The following is an 11933-nucleotide window of genomic DNA, read 5'->3' as shown; positions in this document are numbered from 1 at the left end:
GGTGACTAGGGAATGGAGTTTATGGCAGGAACGAAACACAATTGTGGTGTATGTGCCTTTAAGAGCAATTATGGTGTATGTGCCTTTAAGAGCCCCAGGTGTGCGTAATGCCGGTAATTGCCACTTGGGCTATATAAGCCTGTGTATTGTGTATATCCTTTAGCCCCCCCCCCCCCACCCCCCACCCCACCCCACCCCACCCCCCACCCCCCACCCCACCCCACCCCCCACCCCACCCCACCCCCCACCCCACCCCCCACCCCACCCCCCACCCCCCACCCCACCCCACCCCACACCCCACCCCCCACCCCCCACCCCACCCCACCCCACCCCACCCCACAGACTTGCTTAGTAAATACCTATGAACCAACGCCTGTCTTCAGTGTCTTTATCTACACACGGACACTACAACAATGGCTTTGGTCTTCTCAATAATTAGTCGGAAGAAATTTCTGCTCATCCAGTACTGAATGTCGGACAAGCAGCCTGACAAAACAAAGGCAGTCGAGGGGTGGAGAGAGGTGGTGATGAGGTAGAGCTGGATGTCATCAGCGTACCTGTGGAACCTGACGTGTTTTCAGAGGATGTCGCCAAGGGGGAGCATGTAGATGAGAAATGAGAAAGGATACATCCTTGGGAGACTCCAGAGGTAACAGTTCAGGAGCAGGAAGCGATGCCATTTAGGTGATTCTATGGCTATGACTGGTTAGATAGGAATGGAACCAGACGAGTGCAGTCCCACCCAGCTGGACGACAGAGGAGAGGCATTGGAGGAGCATGGTGTGGTCAATTATGCAGACAGGTTGAGAAGAATGGGGAGGAATAGTTTTCAACAGTCTCAGTTACATAGGATATCCTTTGTGAGTTTGTTAAGGGCCGTTTCAGTGCTGTGGCAGGGCAGATTGGAGGGTTTCAAGCATGGAGTTGCAGAAAAGGTGGGCACGGATTTGGAAGGCAACTACACGTTCAAGGACTTTGGAGAGGAAAGGGAAGTTAGAGATGGGGCGGTAGTTTGCAATGACAGAGGGGTCAAGGGTGGGTTTTTTGAGGAGGGGGTGATGACGGCAGATTTGAAGGGCGGATGGGGGGGGGATGGTGTGGTGGTGGACAGTACCCAAGGAGAGGGAACTATTAACAATATAAGGGAAACGAACTCCTCTCCGATCCCCTCACGTGATCGAAACCAGTACAGGACATCAAATGGACCAAATCTTATCTATATGATGTGATCTCTGCCCCAGTTAACTGGTCCAGCTCCCTCTTGAAGGCATTCGGACAGTCAGTATACACTGCACCAGCCAAAAGGACCTGGGGGTGTATATGCACCTTATGCTAACAGACTTGGGGTGCATATTCGGCTTCTGCAAAGCCAGAATCAAGTTACTAAAAATAGTGACATGGGAAAGAAATTATTTGTTTGAAGCAATGATATAGTTTTCTGCACAGGGTCAGCGTGTGTTAGCTGAGGTAAGAGGTGAAGTGGCAGACACAAGTGCAGAGCAAGGAGGCGAGAATCAAAAACCAGAGGGGAAAAAGAGCAATAAAAATACAAGAAAAAGAAAAAACATTTAAAAAACGAACAATTGTCAGTAAAAGAGATATGAAGGAAATAGGCTAGTGGAAAATAGGTTCTGATCTCACATGATTGAGCTGCATGGTTGGTGGTTCACAGATGGGTTGGCCATTTGGTTGATGCTTCATACATAGGAACAAGAGTAGGCCATTCAGCCCCTCGAGCCTGTTCCGCCATTCAGTGCGATCATGGTTTAAAAGAATCTTAACTCCATCTACCTGCCTTGGTTCCATATCCCTTAAAATCCTTGCCGAACAAAAATCTATCAATCTCAGATTTGAAATTTTCTGTTGACCTAGCCTCAACAGCTTTTTGGGGGAGAAAGTTCCAGATTTCCAATTCCCTTTGTGTGCTTCCTGACATCAACCCTGAACAGCCTAGCTCTAATTTTAAGGCCCCCTTGTTCTGGACTCCCCCCACCAAAGGAAATAGTTTTTCTCTATCTACCCTATCAAACTCTTTAATCATTTTAAACACCTTAATTAGATCACCCCTTAATCGTCTATATATGAGTGGACCACATGGTAAGCACTTTATATGTGAGTGAGCCATGTGGACAGTACTTCATACATGAGTGGGCCATATGGATGGTGCTTCATACTTGGGTGATGCATATGAAGTACGTTGGGATGTCCTGATGTTGTGAAATGTGCTATATAAATGTAGGTTCTTTCTTTATTATCTGTATGGCTCAGCATTACAGCAGCTGGTGCTTTTGATGGATTCTTTGTTTGCTGGAATAATTAGATATTAATTTCTCTTTTCTCCTTAGAGATTTCTAGTTATGAAGTTCATTTGTTTTGTATCACAGGTTTCTGCCTGTCATCGAATATAACTCTTTAATCACTCTCAGATCTTCCCTTTCTAGTTCATCTCCTCCCATCAATTTATCTTCTTGTCCTCCTAAACCTGACCAGCAGCTAAGAGCTGCGGATTCTGCTTCCAGAACAGATATGACTTGCTAATGCTATATATATTGTGCACTGCCTGGGGGAGAATCCATAGAGCTGGCTGTCAATACAAGTAAAATGCTGCTCTTACCTGAATGTTTGCTATATTTTACTGATATAGTATTTGTCCTCCTTGCACATGGTTTATTGAAAGTTGTAATACTTGTTAACATTTTCAATTATAATTAGAGTATTTCAGGGAGGGGAGGGTAACTTTGGAATTCATCAAGTCAGGTGCTTACAGCACAGTAGGAAAAAAGTCTTGGGTTCCATGGTATTCAGTAGATCCCAGTGCCACATTCAAGGCAATTTCAAACCTAACTTGTTTCTGTAATTATTTTCTTCCCCGCTTTACATTTATCTGCATCTTGCACATATTATTCCATTATATTACACATAACCATTCCCATACCTCTGAATTGACTATAAATGACTAGCCACAATTTGACACTAAATTGGCTATGTCCTCCAGCCCTACAAGCCTTCGAGATCTCTGTGCTCTTCCAATTCTGGCCTCCTGCACATCCCTGACTATAATCGCTCCTCCATTGGCAGCAGTGCTTTCAGCTGCCTTGGCCCTAAGCTCTGAAATGTCCTCCCCCTCCTTCTGTGCTGTAACCATTCTATGACTCTGACTCTAAACCTCTTTTAAGATGCTCCTTAAAACCTACCTCTTTGATCAAACTTTTGGTCATCTGTCCTGATATCTCTTTCTGTGGCTCGGTGTCAAAAATGTTTTTTTATTGATATCGCTCTTGTTAAGCGCCTTGGGATGTTTTACAACGTTAAATGCGCTATATAAATGTAAGTTGCTGTTGTTGTGTTAAACGGGTGACAGCAAGTCAGTAGCCGTTTTACATCTCTCCTGATTTTTATTTCCATTGACTTCAATGGGTGAGATGTAAAACAGGCTGTTGATTCGTTATCAACCATTTTATACCACACAAAGTCAAGATCTACCCCCATAAGTATAGTTTGTGTAGGAAATGGAAGTATTACACTTATGCAGAAGGATGAAGAGACCTCTCACCTTTTTTGTATTCTATTTATATTAATCATTTGGACATAGGCACAAGATGAATGATACTGAAGTTTATAATTATACCAATTTAGGGTGCATATCAAATTATGAAGAAGAATGCAAGACTTAGGCGGACTTAGACAGGTCAGCAGAGTGGGCAGATCCACTAGTTCACAGTAAAGTCCTTCTGCCATTATTTAGTCTGCCGATGTATTGGCTCTGGTCTCTTTGAATGCTATCAACTTGTCCGAGAAGTACATTCTTAATCATAGAATTCAAAGCACAAATGGAGGCCGTTTGGAAGGCACACTGTTTTATAACCACAGGAGTGCAAGGGCAGGACCCAGTATATCCAGGTCCCATACTAATTTGTGCTGAATCCAGTAGATTTCTGCAAACATAGTGTGAGTGCACCGGAAGGGCTGTGGATTTTCTAGGCCCTGGGATTTAACAATACAGGGCAAGAGGAGTCGGAGTTACTTGCACTGGGGCTGGTCCTGCGCTTTGGTAGCACTGCAGCGCTGAGTTTGATAGTCCTAGGGAATGATCTGGTGCTTTGGTAGAACTGGGGTGGAATGTGGGATTTGACTCACTGATGGAATCCTTGGTGTCTGACAGCAGTGAGGTGAGTGAAAGGGCATGGGTCTGACAGCACTGGGTGGAGATGGGGCAGCCCACATCTGACAGAACTTATTTTATAACTTTCTAAGAGATACATCAAAACATTAACTCTGGTATTTTGGGATTGGAAGTGAATCACTGTGTGCGTGTCTCTATCTGTGTGTGTGATTTTTTTTATTTGTTCATGGGGATGTGGGCGTCGCCAGCATTTATTGCCCATCCCTAATTGCCCTCGAGAAGGTTGTGGTGAGCCGCCTCCTTGAACAGCTGCAGTCTGTGTGGTGAAGGTATTCTTAATATTGTGGTGGAGCCACTAAGGGACTCCAATCAATTGTATATAATTCCCTTTAATAATATGTTGGCTACAGCCTGAGTCTGTATCTTTGTTTTCACTGTTTACATGTACAGAGCGCGATCACTTTAATAGCGCGGGTAAACACGATGACGTCACGCCGTTCATCACGTGATCCCCCACCGGCGGGAAAAACGTGATGATGTCATGACGTCAGCCACAGGACCGCCCAAGCAGTCCTCGTGGAGCCTCTGAACTGACTAGACCTATATTTGATGTTCTCCTGTAGTTATCCGTTAAACTCTGTGGCCTAGAAATTGAGTGCCCTTAGCGCTGATTTTGCGGCGCTAGAGGGCCTAGCGCTGCAATTGGCGCCGGCGCCGAAATTGCCTGGGGCCCTTCCGCCGCGGTAGACCGGTAGCGCTGCGCCGGCACCGATGACGTCATCGGTGTGCGCAGCGTCCCGGTTGCCATGCCGACGGGCCCCAGCGCCGAAATTCAGTTGCGGCCGCCTCGCCCGTGGCAGCCGCAACTAAGACTCTGGCAACAGAGTCTTACAAGTCTTTGCGCCGGCGCATTAAAGGCCCCGCGGCGGCCGGCCGCTTTCCCGCCGGCCGCCTGGCCGCAGCTCCCTCCCCGGACTTCCCCCCCCCCCCCCCCCCCGGAACAGAAGCAAGCCCGGCACTTGTCCGAGGTGCCGGGCTCATTTTTAAAAAGATTTTCGCGGGCCGCGGCCGGGTGCAGGCAGCTCCTCCTTAAGGGAAGGAGGAGGCCTGCACTTCCCGAGCCTGCCGCACCGCATCGGGTGCCGCAGCACCGGAATTGCGGCGCGAAACGGCAGTTAGCGCCGATTTACCGCCGCAAAGACCCTTCAGTAGCGCCGGCAGCCGTTTGGGCGCGGCCCTGCTGAATTTTTGGCGCGCGCAGGGGGACTTAGCGCCGGCAGTAACTTCCGGCGCTAAAGCCCTGGCTAAGCCAAAACTCAATTTCTAGGCCTGTTAGTTTTCATTAAACCTCGTTTATTTGATCGCCTGAGTGGACCTCAGTCTTTTGGATAGGAAATAGACATTCCTACATTGGTGACCCCGACTTTTGCGAACGGTTTTCGCAGAAGTTACTGAACATGGAATCGAACGCCATCGCTTTGAAGCTACCACAGTTCTGGGAGCAACAGCCAGCCACGTGGTTCATCCAGGCTGAAGCCCAGTTCGCAATCAGGAACATCGTTGCGGATCAGACCCGTTACTATTACGTGGTCTCCACCCTCGACAGCGCCACAACCTCGCGTATCGTCAGCCTGCTTGGTAATCCACCAGAAGATCACAAGTATGATATGATAAAGGCACGGTTGTTACAGGTCTTCGGGCTCATGAAGTCGGAGCGCGCCCGCCGGCTGCTCAATATGCCCGGCCTTGGGGACTCCAAGCCGTCCGAGCTCATGAGCCAAATGCTCACGCTCCTGGGCTCCGAACCGGAATGCTTCCTCTTCAGGGAGCTATTCCTCAGCCAGCTACCGGAGCAAGTTCAGGCTGCCCTAGCCAGGTCGGAAGTCACCGACTGCGCAGAGCTGGCTGCCGATGCGGACAAGATCTTCACGGTGACACAGCAGTACTGCGCTGCCACGAGGTGCCCATCCCCCACAGACGCCGCTCCAGCCCCTCAACCTGTGGGGTTGTGCTTCTACCACGCCCGTTCTGGTGTGAAAGCAAGATGCTGCCGCCCTCCCTGCAGCTTTTCGCTCAAAAAAAAAAACAGCAGCCACCCTGTCGAAAGAGGACCAGTTATAACGAGCGCCCCGCGGCTGCGATGGCAATCAGTAATTCGGGAAAACTCCTCTTCATCAATGACTCCCTATCTGGTCGACATTTCCTTTGCGACACCGGGGCGCAGTGTAGCATCCTACCCGTGTCAAATCTGGATCTACAAGCTGGGGGGCACGGCCCCTCCCTCCAGGCGGCTAATGGCGGGGCCATTCGGACCTTCGGAAGCCGGCGGGTCCAGGTGCGCTTCGGCGGCCAGCGGTTTTACTGGGATTTCATCACGGCCAAAGTCTCTCAAGCCATCCTCGGGGCGGATCTTTTGTGCGCCAACGGCCTCCTGGTGGATGTACGGCACCGCCGGTTGATCAATGCGGCCACTTTTCACTCCATCCCGTGCTACCGCGGTAACACCGTGGCGCGTACTGTCTCCTGCGCATCCCCACCTCCGGATGACTTCACTCGCCTCCTCGGAGATTTCCCAGACCTGACCAGACCCACTTTCTCTTACACGGCCATGAAACATGGTGTCGAACATCACATCACCACTACTGGCTCCCCGGTCTACGCACGGGCCCGGCGCCTCGAACCTGGCAAGCTCGCGGCTGCAAAAGCAGAGTTCGACACGATGGAGCGGCTCGGGATTATTCGCCGGTCGAATAGTCCCTGGTCTTCGCCTCTCCACATTGTTCCGAAACCTGGCGGCGGATGGCGTCCTTGCGGCGACTACCGACGCCTGAACGACGCCACTACTCCTGATCGGTACCCAATCCCTCATATTCAAGATTTCTCTGCACATTTGGCGGGAAATAGCATTTTTTCAAAAGTCGACCTGGTCCGTGGCTACCACCAGGTCCCCGTACACCCGCAAGACGTCCCGAAAACTGCAGTCATCACCCCATTCGGCCTGTTTGAATTTCTGCGGATGCCGTTTGGATTGAAGAACGCTGCACAGGCTTTCCAGTGCTTGGTGGACTCCATGCTTCGGGACCTCAAGTTTCTATTCATCTACCTCAACGACATCCTCATCGCCAGCCCTAATAAAGAGCACATCTGCCATTTGCGCACCCTCTTTAGACGCCTCAGTCAACATGGCTTGATCATCAACCCGGCCAAGTGCCAGTTCGGCCTGCAGTAGATTGATTTTTTAGGCCATCGCATCACATCGGAAGCGCAATTCCCCTGCAAACGAAGGTGGAGGCAGTTACTTCGTTCCCGCGCCCGCAGTCCGTCAAGGCCCTGCAGGAGTTCCTCGGGATGGTAAATTTTTATCACTGGCTCATCCCGAATGCAGCTCTGCTCATGCAGCCCCTGTACGAGGCCCTCAAGGGCAAGTCCAGCAAGGATCCGATCAGCTGGACGGTCGACATGGACCGGGCGTTCGTCGACACAAAAGGCGCTTTAGCCAACGCAACCATGCTGGCACACCCGCTGCCAGGTGCCACCATCGCCCTTACCACTGACGCGTCAGACTACGCCATCGGCGCAGTGCAGGAACAGTGGGTGCATGGGACATTGCAACCGCTGGCGTTTTTCAGCCGTCAACTACGGCAAAACAAATGAAAGTACAGCACGTTCGACCGGGAGTTGCTGGCCCTTTTTCTGGCCATCCGCCATTTCCGGTTCTTGCTAGAGGGCTGTCCGTTCACGGCTTTTGTGGACCATAAGCCACTAACGTTCGCTATGGCCAAGACCGCCGAACCGTGGTCAGCTCGGCAACAACGTCAGTTGACGTTTATCTCAGAATTCACCACTGACATTCAGCATGTGTCTGGTAAGGACAACCTGGTGGCGGATTGCCTCTCCCGTGCGACCGTTCATGCAGTCCAGCTCAGCATCGACTATGCCCTCATGGCTGCAGATCAAGCCTCGGATCCAGAGGTCCAATCTTACAGAACCAACCCCTCTAGCCTCCAAGTGGCCGACGTCAAATTCCATGCCGCGGGCACTACGCTACTCTGCGACGTCTCCGTAGGAGATCCTCGCCCTATCGTCCCGGTCGCCTGGCGCTGAAAAGTTTTTGATGCCATCCACGGGTTGTCGCACCCTGGCACGAAGGCCTCGCAATGGTTGATGTCGTCCAAATTCGTGTGGCGGGGCATGCACATGGATGTTCGCGACTGGGCCAACACCTGCGTGGTCTGCCAAAAGGCCAAGGTGCAGCGTCACGTCAAGGCTCCATTGGCCACTTTCGCCGTTCCGGAACGTAGGTTTGATCATGTGCATGTGGACCTGGTGGGGCCACTTCCGCCTTCGCACGGGTTTACTCATCTCCTTACAATGGTGGACCGCACCACTCGATGGCCGGAGGCGGTTCCTCTGTCTTCCACCACTTCCGCAGACGTCACCAGGGCATTCATCTCCTCTTGGGTCGCCCGCTTCGGGGTACCGGCAGACATCTCGTCCGATCGTGGGCCGCAGTTTTCTTCGTAGCTCTGGAACGCTGTGGCTCAGGGGCTCGTTGTCAAGCTACATCGCACCACTGCCTACCATCCACAGGCGAACGGCCTGTGCGAACGATTCCACAGGTCGCTCAAAGCCGCACTGCGAGCCAGCCTTCAAGGCGCGGGCTGGGTGGACAGGCTTCCATGGGTCCTTTTGGGTCTTCGTACGGCAGCTAAAAAAGATCTTCAATCATCCTCGGCGGAGCTCGTATATGGCCAGCTGCTACGCGTACCAGGGGATTTCCTTCCGACTCCAACAGAGCCATGGTCTGCATCCCAGCAGCTCATCAGCCACCAGGAGGCAGCCAGAAGTTTTGCTCCAGTGCCTACGTCGCATCACAGCTTGCAGAGCTCCCACGTCCCAGCTGAGCTGAAGAGCGCCGACTATGTGTTTATCTGCCATGATGCTCATCGGGACCCACTCAAACCCCCTTACACTGGTCCTTTCCATGTGATAGAGCCGGGAGACAAATCTTTTTCGTTCGATGTCGGAGGTAAACCGGACCACATTTTGGTTGACCGGTTGAAGCCGGCTCACTTGGACCTTGACCGCCCAGTCGAGATCGCACAACCGCCGAAACGTGGCTGACCGCCCACAGTCGCCGTGCCAGATCAAATGCAACCGCCCGCTGATGCGCTATCAGTTACTCATAAAAGACGGAGAGTTAGGAGAGTAACTAAAGGCTTTTATTAGCAAAGAACAGAGCATGCCTCTCGTGGTTGACTGGGTTCCAAGAAGGCAGGGGGCTGCAGGTCAATCACCTTTATACCTGGGCCTGTGGGTGGAGCCAGCCGAGACATGTTGAGGCATGCATAGGTACAACAGTGTGTAACAACAACAACAACAGTGAATAACAATAACAGTGGTTTACCACACCCGCCAGCTCACCCGCCGTCCATCAGCTTTCACGTCAAGGCTACAGAAGTCGATATGACAGGCTTGTCAGGCCTCGCCGTTTTACTTTTGCTATTAAAGACAATTCTGGGGGGGGCGCATGTGGCAGAGCCACTAAGGGACTCCAATCAATTGTATATAATTCCCTTTAATAATATGTTGGCTACAGCCTGAGTCTGTATCTTTGTTTTCACTGTTTACATGTACAGAGCGCGATCACTTTAATAGCGTGGGTAAACGTGATGATGTCACGCCGTTCATCACGTGATCCCCCACCAGCGGGAAAAACGTCATGACGTCATGACGTCAGCCACGGGGCTGCCCAAGCAGTCCTCGTGGAGCCTCCGAACTGACTAGACCTATACTCGATGTTCTCCTGTAGTTATCCGTTAAACTCTGTTAGTTTTCATTAAACCTCGTTTATTTGATCGCCTGAGTGGACCTCAGTCTTTTGGATAGGAACTAGACATTCCTACAGTATATTTCATTGTAGCGGTTTGCTACAACTGAGTGGCTTACTAGACAATTTCAGAGGGCAATTAAAAGTCAACCGCACTGTTGTGGGTCTGGAGTCACATGTAGGCCAGGCCAGGTAAGGAGGTCAGATTTCCTTCCCTAAAGGACAATAGTGAACTAGATGCGCTTTTACGACAATCCAGTAGTTTCATGGTCACTATTACTAGCTTTTTATTCCAGATAAATTTAATTAACTGGTGCTGTGGTGGGATTTGAACTCGTGTCTACGGATCATTAGTACAGGCCTCTGGATTACTAGTCCAGTAACATAACCTCTATGTAGCTGTAGCTACTATGACCGGAAAGCCCTGCAGCGGGTAGTCAAAACTGCCCAACGCATTACCGGCACCCGGCTACCGACCATAGAGCACATATACCAGAAACGCTGTTTACGGAGGTCACGGGCCATCATCAAAGACCCTACCCACCCCAGCCACAGTCTGTTCGCCCTCCTTCCATCTGGGAGATGCTACAGATGCATTCGCACCTGTACGGCCAGATTTAGGAACAGCTTCTTTCCCAGGGCTGTCATCCTACTGAACTCCACAAATAAACTCTAAAGCCTGCACATCTGCCAATGCACTTTATTATGGTTATGTTTATGTTAATGTATTACAAGCCAAAAGTATGTTGAATATTTAAATGTCTTAATCTAAATGTACACTCTCGGGAGCCGCAAGCCTTCATTTCGTTGTACTGCACTTGTGCACTAACAATGGCAATAAAAGTTGATTTGATTTGATTTGATGTTGTCGTACCCAGTGCCTTTTTCTCCTTGCCTCTCTCTTGTCTCATATGCGTCAGTAATTTGAACGCTCAAATTTCCTAACTGTTAGCAAAACCCAGGTGATAATTAGAGGCTTTCAGTTTGCTTTCAAAATTCAAGTGATTTGTTTTCTTTTTGAAAAAGAACTCAAATTAGGATGAGGAAAGACATTCCATGTGTTTATCTCTGTGTCTCCCCTTCTTTGTCTCTTTATCTTTTTGTCTCTGTCTATCTCTTTATATCTCATATGAGGCAATAGTTAAAATGTTTACATTTTCTATCAACAACACACAGGTGACAACAGTCTCCTTCAAAATGTGTCTCATTTGATTGTTAAGGAAAGATATTCTGTGTGTCTCTCACTCACCTTAATGTGCTCTCTGAAGTTTATAAAGTATTTATAATTTGAACACCAACTAAATCTGCAAGTGTGTAATCAGTGGAGTCTGTTGTGTTTTTCTTTTCTCACTTTCACAGACATGTGCGCACAGTCTCTCCGTTAAAAAGAAAGCACTTAATTTAAGTTGTAACTGAATAAAACTTTTGAAATTGTCCGCTACCTTTATTTCAAATAATTTTGAAATGCAACCATACAAATTTTGTTGAGGACTGGGAAAAGCAATCCCTCATTCAGTTAGCTTAAATGCTGTTGATACATTCTGGGCGCCTACTTCCAACTCCGCAATATTTCACGTCTCTGCCTCTGCTCAGCCCATCGGCTGCTGAAACTCACATCAATACCATTGTTACATCCAGACTTGACTATTCCAATGCTCTCTTGGCCGGCCTCCCACCTTCCATTCTCCGTAAACTTGAGCTCATTCAAAACTCTGCTGCTCGTATCCTAACTTGCACCAAGTCCCGTTCACCATCACCCCTGTGCTCGCTGACCTATATTGGCTCCCGGTCCGGCAACTTCTTGAATTTAAAATTCCCATCCTTGTGTTCAAATCCCTCCATGGCCTCGCTCATATCTATCTCTATAACCTCCTCCAGCCCTACAATCTTCGAGATCTCTGAGCTCCTCTAATTCTGGCCTCTTGTGCATCCCTGATTTCCATCGCCCCACCACTGGTGGCCAGGATCACCAGGAAATCT

The sequence above is a fragment of the Somniosus microcephalus genome, chromosome 15, assembly GCF_052327205.1.
Source record: "Somniosus microcephalus isolate GS21.2 chromosome 15, FLI_Smic_1.0, whole genome shotgun sequence".
In the NCBI taxonomy this organism is placed as follows: Eukaryota; Metazoa; Chordata; class Chondrichthyes; order Squaliformes; family Somniosidae; genus Somniosus; species Somniosus microcephalus.
The sequence above is the reverse complement of the archived record's forward strand: the minus strand, read 5'-3'. Positions refer to the sequence as shown.